Raw genomic sequence first — 12873 nt, forward strand, 5'->3', positions numbered from 1 at the left:
TACTGGGACCTGTAAAAGTAGTAGAAAATGATCGATATTTATATATTTATTTAACAATCACCAGATACAGCTCAGAGTCCATTTTACATTGGATATCCAACAACATTAACAATGGAAAGGATTTGGGAAGGTATCGGCCAGGGCCTGTTTAGTAGGTGCCATCCCGGCATTTGCCTGGTAAGACTGAAGGAAACGCTGGAAAACCTCAGTCAGGATGGTAAGCAGCAGGATTCGAAGCCACGACCTCCCGAATGCTAAGCCAACGCTCTACCACTTGAGCTATTAGTGTCGAATTCATATTTTCGCGGTCGCTGAAATCAATGGTGAAACTCCAGTCGCATTAACTTCCAAATTCACGCTATTCGGCTCCGGGCCGGGGGTCACCGGAGGGGGGGGGAGATACCAAGACATATAAAAGTAATCCAAAATGACCGATATTAGTATCAAATCCATAGTTTTCGCGGTCGCTGTGATCAATGGTGATACTCCCACAGGCGTTGACTTTCAAATACAGCCCCTGTGTGAAGCATGTGTATATTCAACTAGTTTTACAATATATGCGTTCCTTTTTCTGTTGAATCAAATGCTAACAGAACTTTCTCTCAACATAATTTTTTGTTTTTATTATTCCGTCAACTACTGTCGGTTCCAAATGACAGGTTAAAGGAGCAACAGAAAATTGTCCTTGAAATAACATGTTTGATACTGCGAGGATGCGATGACGAAAAGTTATAATTAAAAATGTCCACCCTGTTACACAACGGCACTTATGCTTTTGAAACCTTGAAATCTTCCTGACTAGTAGCAGGAATTCTGAGAATTCCATAACTTTTCTTGAAATTTCAAATTCCCTGACTCTTCCAGAATACCTCGCTTACCTCGCCACCATATTGCAAGTAGGGGCTAATACAAATCTCCACATAAGAAAGAGTAAGCAAAAGCTTCCTGTAGTTTTCTTTTTAATTTTTAACGCTGATCCTTCTTTTTGTCATTTCATTTTGTTTAATCCTTCCTTAATTTTTTCAATTCTGGTCTCGAAGGGGGGGTCCGGACCCCCCGGACCCCCCTTGGCTACGTGCCTGCATAGTATATACGTTATACAGATTATATAGGTTAATAAAACTATTGGTAATAATTAGATTTGTCTTACAGGATTAATAGACTTCTTAAAACTACTTACATCCATTGCCAGTACATCCAAGTTGAAATTTTCTTTAACTAACCTGTTGTAGGTTGCACTAACTCCCCATATAGGAGATCTCCTTAAGACGTTTGTTTTCGCTGTCATACAAAAAATGTATTTGTCGAAGCAGTGCGCAATTTAGTGGATGGTACTTGGATACATATTTGTTCGTTAAGATCAGGACAGTCTATTTTGCCATGAAAGAGTTTGTGTAAAAATAATAAATGAATATTTCTTCTCCTGGGCTCTAATGTTTCAAATTTAAAATTTTCGACAAGGTTAATGTAGCTTTCAAATTTTGGATAGAATTTTGTTTTCTTAAGGGCAAGAAATCTTAAAAATTTATTTTGAGTACGCTCAATCAAGAATGAATATTTCTGTATATTAGGGTTCCATATATTACTAAAATATTCTAAAATGAAATGAAATGAAATCTTTGAGTTTTACGTCCCACGGTTATGCCGGTTAGGCTAAAGGAGACGGTGATGGTGAGAGATGAGTGAAATGGTGGAATGAAGAAAGTGGGAGGAAACGGGAGAACCCCGAGAAAACCCACGAGCACGGTGTTTGTCCACCACAAAGTTCACTTGGCGGGGGCTTTGATCGAACCCGGGACCCCAAGCACCAGAGGTGAACGCTCTACCACTGAGCCACCGCGCCCCCTAAAATATTCTAATTTCGACCTGACGTGTGCATAATACAGCACAATTAGAGTTTGGTCATTTTGAAAATCTTTACTGACTCGATAAATATATCCAAGATTTTTGTAGGCTTCTTTGCAAATAGTTTCAATATGTTGAATAAAAGATAATTTTGAATCAAAATAACTCCCAAATCCCTTATAAAATCAAGCTTTTTCAGTTTTTCCCCTAATATTGAAAAATTATATTGAATATATATTTTTCTTTTCTAGTGAATGTTAAATAACTTCATTTACGAACATTTAAGTTAAATTTATTGTTTTTACACCAAATTTCATGATTTTGTAAATCACTCTGAAGTTCTAAACAGTCCTGAATTGTTTTAATTCTGTTGAATATTTTAAAGTCATCAGCAAAAAGTAATTTCTAGAAAATTGAAAGCACTCAGGAAGATCATTTACCGCCAAAATGAAAAGTAGAGGTCCCAGATTCGAGCCTTCAGGGACTCCAAAGGTTGCATGAAAGATTTGAGATTTATGATTACGATACAATACAGTTGGTTTACGATTTTGAAGGTAGGAAGCAAGCAAAGTATTGCAGAGTTGATTTCGAGAAGTTAAAGGATGCCAGTTTGTTTAAGAGAATGCCATACAAGATGACCAGCGGAATGTCGAGCCAGACTCAACAGAATAACGAGCTCCTTCGTGGCTAAGCGGTTAGCATACACGCCTTTGGCGTGGGAAGCCCGGGTTCGATTCCCGGCCGGAGCTGATATGGTTCGGATTCCACGTTAATCAGTAGGTTCCGTCTCATATAGCCTCGCTACTGAAAGGGAAGTTAAAATTCAAAATCAACTGAACTAAACAGAATACTATAGACATCATTTTCCAGAATTTCTTTCTAAGAAGTTTGGTTTATATGGGTCATTCTTCAGAAATTGGGCATTTTGTGATACTAGTTTATTATAGTTATGTTTATATATATATATATAACAAATCATCAGTGGAAGATTTTGGGACACTGCAATTTAAAATTTAACTATTAAAAATTATTTTTGTATATTTATGTAATTACTAGCAGAATACCCGTTCTTCGCACGGGGAAAATAGTTTCATTTTGGACATAAAGGGGTTAATTTGGATTTAAACGGCATCGGAAGTTTCACTGTTCATCTCAGCGTCCCCAAAATCTACACTATTATCAGTCATCATTTTTAAGTATTTCCCCTCTTTCCTCTCTAAGTTGCATCGTTAAAGTGAAACGATAAAAACATCCCAGGCCCTCACCTCATCTTTGTTGAAAACTTGATCGATATGGGTTGGGTGGCTCAAAAGGTATGAAGTCACAAACATAGTCACTTTCATTCTTATATATATCAGTATATAGGATAGAATATAGATAGATAAAGTATATAAAATGTCAGCCCCGTGGACTGTAACTATTAAACTTTCAAGTACTTTGGTACAGTATGTAGTGTTTTAATATCACTGAATTTGAATGTTATATATGTGATCGTATTCTATACTACACTACGAAGCAGAGATAGTCATTGTTCCTAACCCTCCCTCACCCTCACCCTCAATTGACGCCCCTCACCTCACCCTCCATCACACTCACCCTCCATTGACGCCCTCCGCTCACCCTCCCTCACACTCACCCTCCATTGACCCCCTCCCCTCACACTCACCCTCCATTGACGCCCCCACACTCACCCTCCCTCACACTTACCCTCCATTGACGCCCTCACACTCACCCTCCCTCACACTCACCCTCAATTACTTTATCGCTCTCACCGTCAACTACTAAAATAAGGGTGAGGTGAGGGTGAGGGCGACCCTCATGAGAGCAAAATGAGGGAAGATGACCATTTCTGCTACGAAGTTCCTATGCTATCCTATCTTTCAAAAATGATTTTTATCTTTAGGATGAATTTCTAACAACTAACTTTAACATCCACTCAAGGAAAGAATGAAAGTTACGTATATTTTACCAATTTGTAGCTCTGGTTATTAGCAGACGACTCTTTTGGAGGGAAGACGCCATATTACGATGCGTTCTGAGTGAAACAGTGTGGGTGTGTTGTGGGCTAGAGTTCCTGCAGGACATGGAACGTTAAAAAAAAAATCATGGCTCAGTTTTTAATCATCAGCTCCAAGGTTCACTTAATAAGATTAGTTATAGATGTTTTTTATCAATATAAATGTTATCTAATAGATCATATCAATTAAAGATAGGCTAGTGCAGTGTGCATTAGCTCATTGTTGTTTCCTAAGAAACAAGATGCAAGTCTTTGTTATTGACGATTTCCTCAGCTCCATGTTACTAACGTCTACTGTTCACGTCCATGGGGATGATAGTATGGGCTTGAAAGCAACAGTGCCAAATAAAGGGTTAAGCGTCCAAAGAATATATTTTTCTCCCCCCACTCTAATCTCATTAATAAAACCAGAAGTGACAGAGAACAAGGTTTCAACCAAGGATCTTATAAAATAGAGGATCTGCCCTTACAACAAAATCTTGAAGCCATACGTAACACTTTCGCCACCACTACTCTGCCTACTCCGGCCAATTGGACCGCAATGTTTTGAGCCAACAATCATGACAGAAACGAAAGTAGCCAATCAGACGATGGTGGAAACGAGAGTAGCCAATCACACGTGCCGATGCTCGGTTCTTTTTTGGCTTCATCGATTTAAGAGGATGACGATACATATGGGCAAATCCTCTATTTATAACATCCTTGGTTTCAACATTGATTGTTATGAAGTGAAAATGGTAACGGATAACGAGAAGAGGTTTTCTTCAATCTACTACTACTTTTGGTTGCAAAATTAATTGAAGAAACATCACACCAAGCAAACCTAACTCCTTCATGTGGTAAATACGTGGTACTGCTAATTGTCCTTTATTGTGATCTCAATAGATAGTTTTTAGTTTTTCTATTTATGAAATTAATTTTTCAACCTATCTAATAAAAATTAATGTAACGATATCTCATATTTAACTCTTCCTAGACCGATGCAGCGATTTTTATTTTTGGTACACGAGCGGATCCTAACCTAACTTGGATTCTTAATACATTTTCGGCAAGGACTAAGGGACGAGAGAATGACATGTCAAAATAATCGCAAACAACCTATATTTATGTCCAATTCATAGTTTTCGGGGTCACTGAGATGAATTGTGATTCTCCCGATGAGGTTTAAGTCTAAATTTATCCGCAATAGTCTTCGAAACAAGGACTATGGAAAGAGGGTAACATATAAAAGTAATCAAAGGGAACCGATAGTGTCCAATCGATATTTCTCGGAGTCGGTGGGATGAACACTGACACTATTGGTGTAATTTAAGTCCAAATTCATATCTCATTGGTATGGGATGAGGCGTAGGTGGGTGTGCAAATGGGATGACATGTAAAAATAATTAGAGAACTTATGTTTTTTCTCTAATTCACGGTTTCTGGAGTAGCTAAGATTAATAGTGACTACCCGATGCCGTTTTAAGTGCAAATTTATCCCCAATCGACATCGAGACGAGGATGTAATATGAAAAATAATCAAAGAGAACCTCCAATCCATAGTTTCCGACATCGCTGCGGTAAAAAGTAACACTTCCAATGCTGTTAATTCAAAATTCATTCCTCATTGGTGCGGAGGTTGGAAAGTGAATGGCTTGTAAAAATAATCAAAAACGACCAATATTAGTATCCAGTCCATAATTTTTGGGATCTTCGGGGTGAATAGTGGCACTTCTGATACAGTTTAAGTCCACATTCATCCATCATGGTCATCATAAGAGGGGAAGGGATTGAAATGCCCTCCATAAACTATTCTTCCCTGCGAAGAACGGGCATTAGAGCAAATATAAACATATATGAAGAAAGACACAAGAGTCCATTTTATGCATTTAAAAGGTAACACGATTTAAGAGATGAGATCACTTATTAATTTATTCCATTTGTTTAGGTTGTGACACTTGCCTCAGCAGCCAATAAGAATGGCTAGAATTACATATCCACCCTGGATACCAGCATCTTCTGTACCAGAAAAAAAAAAACACTGTATAAAACCATTGTAATTATTGGAATGAATAAGATTTGATTGCAGCCAAGTGAAAAGAGTCACAGAAAATGTATGATTTGGGTCTTTGGCACGGGAGAAGGTTTGATTTCCTGTGGGTTCGGGTCAAGCCGTAGACCACTTTTCATATAGCCACACTGCTGAACGGAGCGCTAAACCGTAATCTCCACTCAATTCAAAAAATTTGTGATGATTTTTTAGTATCTCTAAAATGTGCTGAAGGAAGGCCATACCGAGAGGAATGTGGAGAATAAAAGTTTTCACCTGAGATTATCATGCTTACAGTACACTGACACGGCAAGGTCCCACAAATTGTCGCTGAAATCTGATTGCCACATAGCACATCTGATATAGCATCATGAGAAATGAAAATGGGCAAAATTTAAGGTGCTATGGACCAAAAGGATAATAGGTACGGGGCTTCAAAATTAGAATATCCAAAAAATTATATTTTGAAATTATGTAGGTTTAAAGTAAATATCTTGAAAACCATTGAAGCAATCAAAACAAAAAGTTGCACAATATAATGAGAACAAAATGCCCTATCGAAAACCATAAACAGTGTTGCCATAGGTTAAGCAGTGTTGCCAACTCAGCATAAAAGTGTTTTCTTTGAAATAGGGCCATATACAAGTATGTACAGATTTAAAATGCACTATTATCACTAAACATAACAGTGAAGTGAAGTGGTACAATGTTGCACACTGTTGGAGACGTGTGCTGAAAATGTTCAATGGAGACAGATGGTAATAAAGGAATTCATTAGAAAAAAGTGAAGGTTTTGCATTATACTCTCTGTGAATAAGCAGACAACTCGCAAAAACAAAATGATACACGCGAGGAAAGAAACACGTATTTTTTAATTCTGTAAAATGGTTCTTTAGATTATATTATCAATATTTTGAAGAGTACTTTCTTGGTTTATGTTTTTCGTGTTAAGTGACATTCTTTTACTTCCTCTCCTACATACCATATGATTATGTTTGTACACTGTAATATTACCATTTTCACATTTGTGGATCAGTGGTACAGCGTTCACCTCTGGTGCATGGGGTCACGGGTTCAAACCCTGCTCCTGCCAAGTGTCCTGGACAAACACCGTGTGCGTGGGTTTCCTCGAGGTTCTCCCGTTTCCTCCCACTTTCTTCATTCCACCATTTCATTTATTTCTCATCTTTCCGTCTCCTTTAGCCTAGCTGGCATAACCCTGGGACGTAAAACTCAAAAATTTCATTTCATTTCACATTGGAAATATAATTGTTTTATTACTACCTCATTTCGTCTTTAGTCTTCCCGGATAGCCGTGTGGTCTAGAAGGCTAGACAACAGACATATTAGAGATCATGGGTTCCAATCCCGCCTCGGACATGTTTTTGTTGTACTGTTTACCTTACATTTCATTGTTATCTTTCTCTTTCATAGTAGTTTGGATTCCCCCGTCCTATATAGCTTCGGAGCTGACACAGGACGTAAAAATGGCATCACTCAATTTCGTTTTTCAAATGCATCAATGTTTTGTGACACTGCTGACATTTTGCTATGTTATACTATCGGTGTTATGCATTTAAACTAAATTCATAGTATGAGATTCAGATTCATTTATTACCATCTGTTGCCACATATTAGACTTCTCCATGAACATTTTCAGGACACGTAGGTCCAACAGTGTGCAACACTGTACCACTACACTTCACTGTTATGTTTAGTGATAATAGTGCATTTTAAATCTGTGCACACTTGTATATTGTGCTATTTCAAACAAAATATTTTAAGCTAAGTTGGCAACACTTCTTCACCTATAGCACCACCATTTATGGTTTTCTATAGGGCGTGTTGTTCTGATTATATTGTGCAACTTTTGTTTTGATTGCTTTAACGGTTTTCAAGATATTTACTTTAAACGTACCTAATTCCAAAATATAATTTTTTGGACATTCAAATTTTGAAGCCCCGTAGCTATTATCCTTCTGGTCCATAGCATTTTATATTTTGCTCATGTTCATTTCGTATGATGCTCTATCAGATGTGTTCTGTAGCTATCAGATTTCAGCGACAACTTATGGGACCTTCCTGTGTGAGAGAGGTGAGAAACTGACTTTTAGTTTAGAAAATCCGGAAGGTGAAATTTAGCAGTTCTCTGTATCAGACACAAGATTTTCTGTACCAGAATACGTACAAGGTTGTTATTTAGCCAGGATCAATCTGCACAGCCCACGAATGTTATAAATAGAGGATCTGCCCATATGTATCTTCATTCTATTAAATTGGTGAAACCAAAAAGCAACCGAGCATCGGCACGTCTGATTGACTACTCTCGTTTCTACCATCGTCTGATTGGCTACTTTCGTTTCCGCCATGATTGTCGGATCAAAACATTGCGATCCTATTGGGCGGATTGGGCAGAGTAGGGGTGGCGAAACTGTGACGTATGGCTTCAAGATTTTGTTGTAAGGTCAGATCCTCTATTTTATAAGATCCTTGGCACAGCCGCTAACAGACGGAAATTATGTGTGTCCTCCTTCGATCGTGTAGGGCACAGACAAATATGGTTATGTACTTTGACAAACATTGTCTGATTGTGTACCGATACTACACAGTATAGAACAGTGGTACGGATACTACACAGTATAACTCCCTTAAGTTTGGATCATATGATAAAAAATAAAGTGATTTCAATTTTTTTAAAACCGACAGTTAAAAAAGTTATAGACTATTTTAATTTTCGAGAGGCTGCCACTTTGAGTTATCTTGTATTGTTGTGAATTTGGTACATTGTTGTGTATGTGTTCAGTATCACCAACAAACTCTTAAAAGCAACTTTTTACATTAAAAATTTTGGCAGCAAATAAAATCTCAAACCAAAAATCTACCTTCATTATGGCCAGCTTTCTGAAAAAAAAAAAAAAAAAAAGACTATTCGCTCACACACATACTATACGTGTACAATTCTGGAAAGAACAAGAAAGGATCCTAAACAAAAGTAATCCCTTCTATTGCCGACAGAATAATTATTACATTATTGAAAATGTTTAGTAGACCTATTTTTGTTGTTCTTAACAGTAAGTACAAAAATAAAAATATGCCTATCAGAATAAAATTCAAAATAATACTTAAAAATATTTTCGGGTATTAGATTCTAATTATATTCATCCCTCCCCCTTATCTTCGCGACCCCCATAAAGCCCTGTCTCGACCCAACTAGGTGTCACGACCCCAAGATTGAGAAACTATGCTCTAATAGATTCAATTTACAAATATCTTACATGAACAGCATGTTTCTATTGTACACAGCTACGTCTATAAATAGCAATATTACTAACTTACCTGTGAATTTTTTTGTCCAAGGAGTATTAAGAAGAATACTCACTGTTACATACATAACACCTTGACTCACTTTAGTCTGAAATCAAGTTATGCAACGTCATTTGTCAGGTGTTGGTTGATGGTATCTTATCAAGAGATAACAGCTAATCATCCAAGTTCATGTAAGCAAGGATAAATTAAGATATCAGCTGTACATATAATTAATTCTTTGTCATGATTAAAATTAAATTGAATTTAAATTGATTTCTTTAGCAATAGTACAAACACAGAGTCCATCACACTAACCTCACCGCCCAAGTACAAGTGTTTAATGAATTCGGCTCAACCAGGAACTAACCTCTTTCATAGAAAACTGCGCTTTCTGAATCATTTTGAAAAAAGGGACAAATAAGCAGGGTCGTAATTTGTGGCGGGCAGGGAGCAACTGCTTCCTCAGGCAAGCTCCCTGCCCTTCGAGAGGCCCCCATTTGAAAACATAATTTTCTTACTCCATATATGATACGAACATGAAATTATAAATGAAGCATCAAACAGGCTCACTACATTACATAAACAAAACAGCACATGAAAGGTAAATAAAACAAAAATGAGTCGTGGGCCCACTTCAGTAAAAAATGTCTACTATTAGGGGTCCTAAAAACAATATTTATTCGTATGGCTTTGAGATTTGTCAATATTGTCCCCTTAATTAATTTGAAATATATGGAACGAGACCAGGGGCGTAACTACTGGACCCGCAGATCTTGCAATGCGGGAGGGCCCACAGGCTCCGGGGGTCCATAAGGAGTAAGAGGTAGATGGAAAGAGGGGGCCCAAGAACTAGAAAAACTTTTTCTAGGGGGACCAAATATACGTATTAATGCTTTTCCCCCCAGAAAAAAAATCTAAATTACGGTGCTGAAAATAAGTAAGGACTCATATGATGTTGTTAGACTTCGAAACCATAATATGTATAGTACGAGAAGCCTTATAGAACAACTGTGTCCATCTGTCTATCTGTAGATAGAGTTCTCAGCTAAAACGGTTTCGATAAAGAATGCACCCTTTCCAAAGGCAATATTCTCGGCTCCCCTGATGTAATATTAGAATTTCGTATGTACCAAAAGCAAGGTAATATATCGATTTTTTTTACCTACTTTACAAAAAATCAATATGGATGCTTTTTTTGACTCGGCAAATATCTAGTCGATAGTCCAATTCCTCTCATGTTCAAATCAACATGTCTCTTGTAACGACAGCAAGAACTTATGTCAACCGCTATCGCAGCTCCGTCACATCTCGAGGTAATGGTAGGACAAAGACGAGGTATTTGACAAAGTCCCATAAAAGAAGTCGCATGTTGCCATGTGTAGAGACCTCGGAGGCCATCTCAAAACGCTTCATCATTAGGACCAGTGCGACCTATCCAACGCTGTGGGAGATGTTCATTCAGATATCCTCACGTCATTACGGAACTGGGGTGGATCTCCATCCTGTTGGAAAATGAAATTTCGGGGTCTTCTTCAAGTTGTGATATAAACCACATCTGGAGCATGTCAAGAACCGTGTGTCCTGTTACTATTATTTTTGTCCAAAAAAAAAACTATTGGAACACGAAAACTGATTCTGAAACTAATTTTGGAGAATTAATTTTCCTCTTTAATAATTTACGTAAGAACATGAAACTACATATCCGTCTTCTGTTTTTTAGTGATTGAAAACTCAGATTTGTTACTAAGTCTTGGTAAAGGACATACTTTGGATAGAAACCAGTTTTACTATATGCAAGCATTTTTAAAAATTTAAACTGCATGTTTTCTACTGCTTCAGGATATTTAGTGATACTTGGTGTCCAAATAGTGCAGCAATATTCTAATTTTGACTTCCCACATGAAAAATATAACTTTATGAATGTTGATTCTTTGTAACAATCCTGACATATTCTGTAAACAAAGCCTAGGTTTCTGTACGCACTACTTGTTATTGAATCAATATGATGGGTGAAGATTAGCTTACTGTCAAAAATAACGTCTGTCTTTAATTGTATTTGGTTTAGACAAAGCAGTTTCGCTTACCTTGTAGGCAAAGTCAACACATTTTTTTCCTTTTGAAGGATACGGATTTACATTTGGACACATTTGGAGCTAGTTTGTTTTTATCACACTACATCTGAACTATTTATAAATCTTGTTAAAGTTTAACACAATCATCAGTAGAATTGATTTTGGAATATAACTTGAGATCATCAGCAAATGAAAGAAGTAGAGAATTTTAATTAAAAGATTAAAGAACAAAAAACAAGAAAGGACCTAAATGCGATCCTTGAGGTACTCCCAACAGTGTATTAAGCTTTTCAGTAACACATTCTTTATATGCAACTGATTATTTTCGGTCACGCAAATACGATACAAGACATTCAATTGCTCGCTTCGAAAAAAATTCATAGACGCTACATTAAATAGCAAAATTCGTGATCAACGACATCAAAATCTTTGTGAAAAACCATATAAATGACATCTGCTTCACTGCCTTCATCTAGTTGTACTACAATAAAAATTTGATATGACTGATAAGTTTGTCAAAGTAGCACGCACATATTTTAATTCTATCAAATAAAAATAAAATGCTCCTTACCTATTGTGTAAGGAACCATTTTGATATGTCCATAGAGCATGCTTTACATAACATTCCTGCATAAAGTATACTTTCGAGAATTTTAGCAAACGTCCGCAAAATATCTATTGGTCTGAAGTTTTCTGTTTCTCTCTTATTTTCAGACCGGTATTGGACAAACGAAACTTTCTTTCCATCTGTCTGGAAACGTATTACTTCTGATAGAAATATTAAATATAGAGTGGAGTAGGTATGTAAATATATCAATGCAACATTTTTGCAATATAAGGAGGAAGAATTATAAGATATTTTTGGTTTCAAAATCCTAATACATTTTCAATTTCCTCAAGTTTTTTTTTTTTTTCATGTAGTTAAAACCTGTCTAATATATTACATTCGATCCGATAAGTGAGCAAAGAATAAACGTTATATTTGGCTGATATGTGATGCAAACTGACTACAACTAGTGTGCGAGAGCCTGGGCAATTTCATAGCCATATTTGATCTCCTGCACTGAGAAAAATTCGTTATCCGGACAGCGGTATATTGTAAACATATACGGACTCCTCTTGCTTCCTACAGAAATCAGTGTGGAGCATACATTATCCATATGTTGCATACGCACTGCCCTTAGATGTTACACCATGTAGTTGCAGGATGTCTGACATCTAACAATTTTCCGTATATCACATGCACATATTTATGTTACATTCCTCAGTTGTATTTGATATACGTCCATTTCTATGTAGTGATGGGATTTTTACCGGTAAATATTTTTTGGATATTTACCTTGGGTAAATACCCAGGTATTTACCCAAATTGGGTAAATATAAGGTTTTTTTCCTTTTCAATCATATATGTGATACAGATGTTCTTGAGCAGTACATAAAAATAATGAAAAAGTAACAGTTGATCGAGTAGAAGCTACAACAAATGTCAGAAGGCATTAAATTTATTATTTTCATTAATAGATATGAGTTATGTGGTCGTTCCTGTTTTGATATTTCTTCACAGAGCATATTTTTAAGAACTGACGACTCTGAAAATGACTACA

The 12873-nt window shown here is 36.7% G+C and overlaps 1 protein-coding gene across 2 annotated transcripts in view; it reads right to left on the bottom strand.

The window, feature by feature from the left end:
• Positions 1-9291, bottom strand: part of LOC145691703 (retinol-binding protein pinta-like) — a 38028-nt gene extending 28737 nt beyond the window's left edge. For both annotated transcript variants that reach the window (XM_081767043.1, XM_081767044.1), the window contains exon 1: positions 9228-9291. The gene's annotated coding sequence lies outside the window, so the exon portion shown is untranslated. The remainder of the gene's footprint in view (positions 1-9227) is intronic.
• Between the last annotated feature and the right edge of the window lie 3582 nt (positions 9292-12873).

This window comes from Thermobia domestica, chromosome 8 (assembly GCF_964235325.1).
Source record: "Thermobia domestica chromosome 8, izTheDome1.hap1.1, whole genome shotgun sequence".
Lineage (NCBI taxonomy): Eukaryota > Metazoa > Arthropoda > Insecta > Zygentoma > Lepismatidae > Thermobia > Thermobia domestica.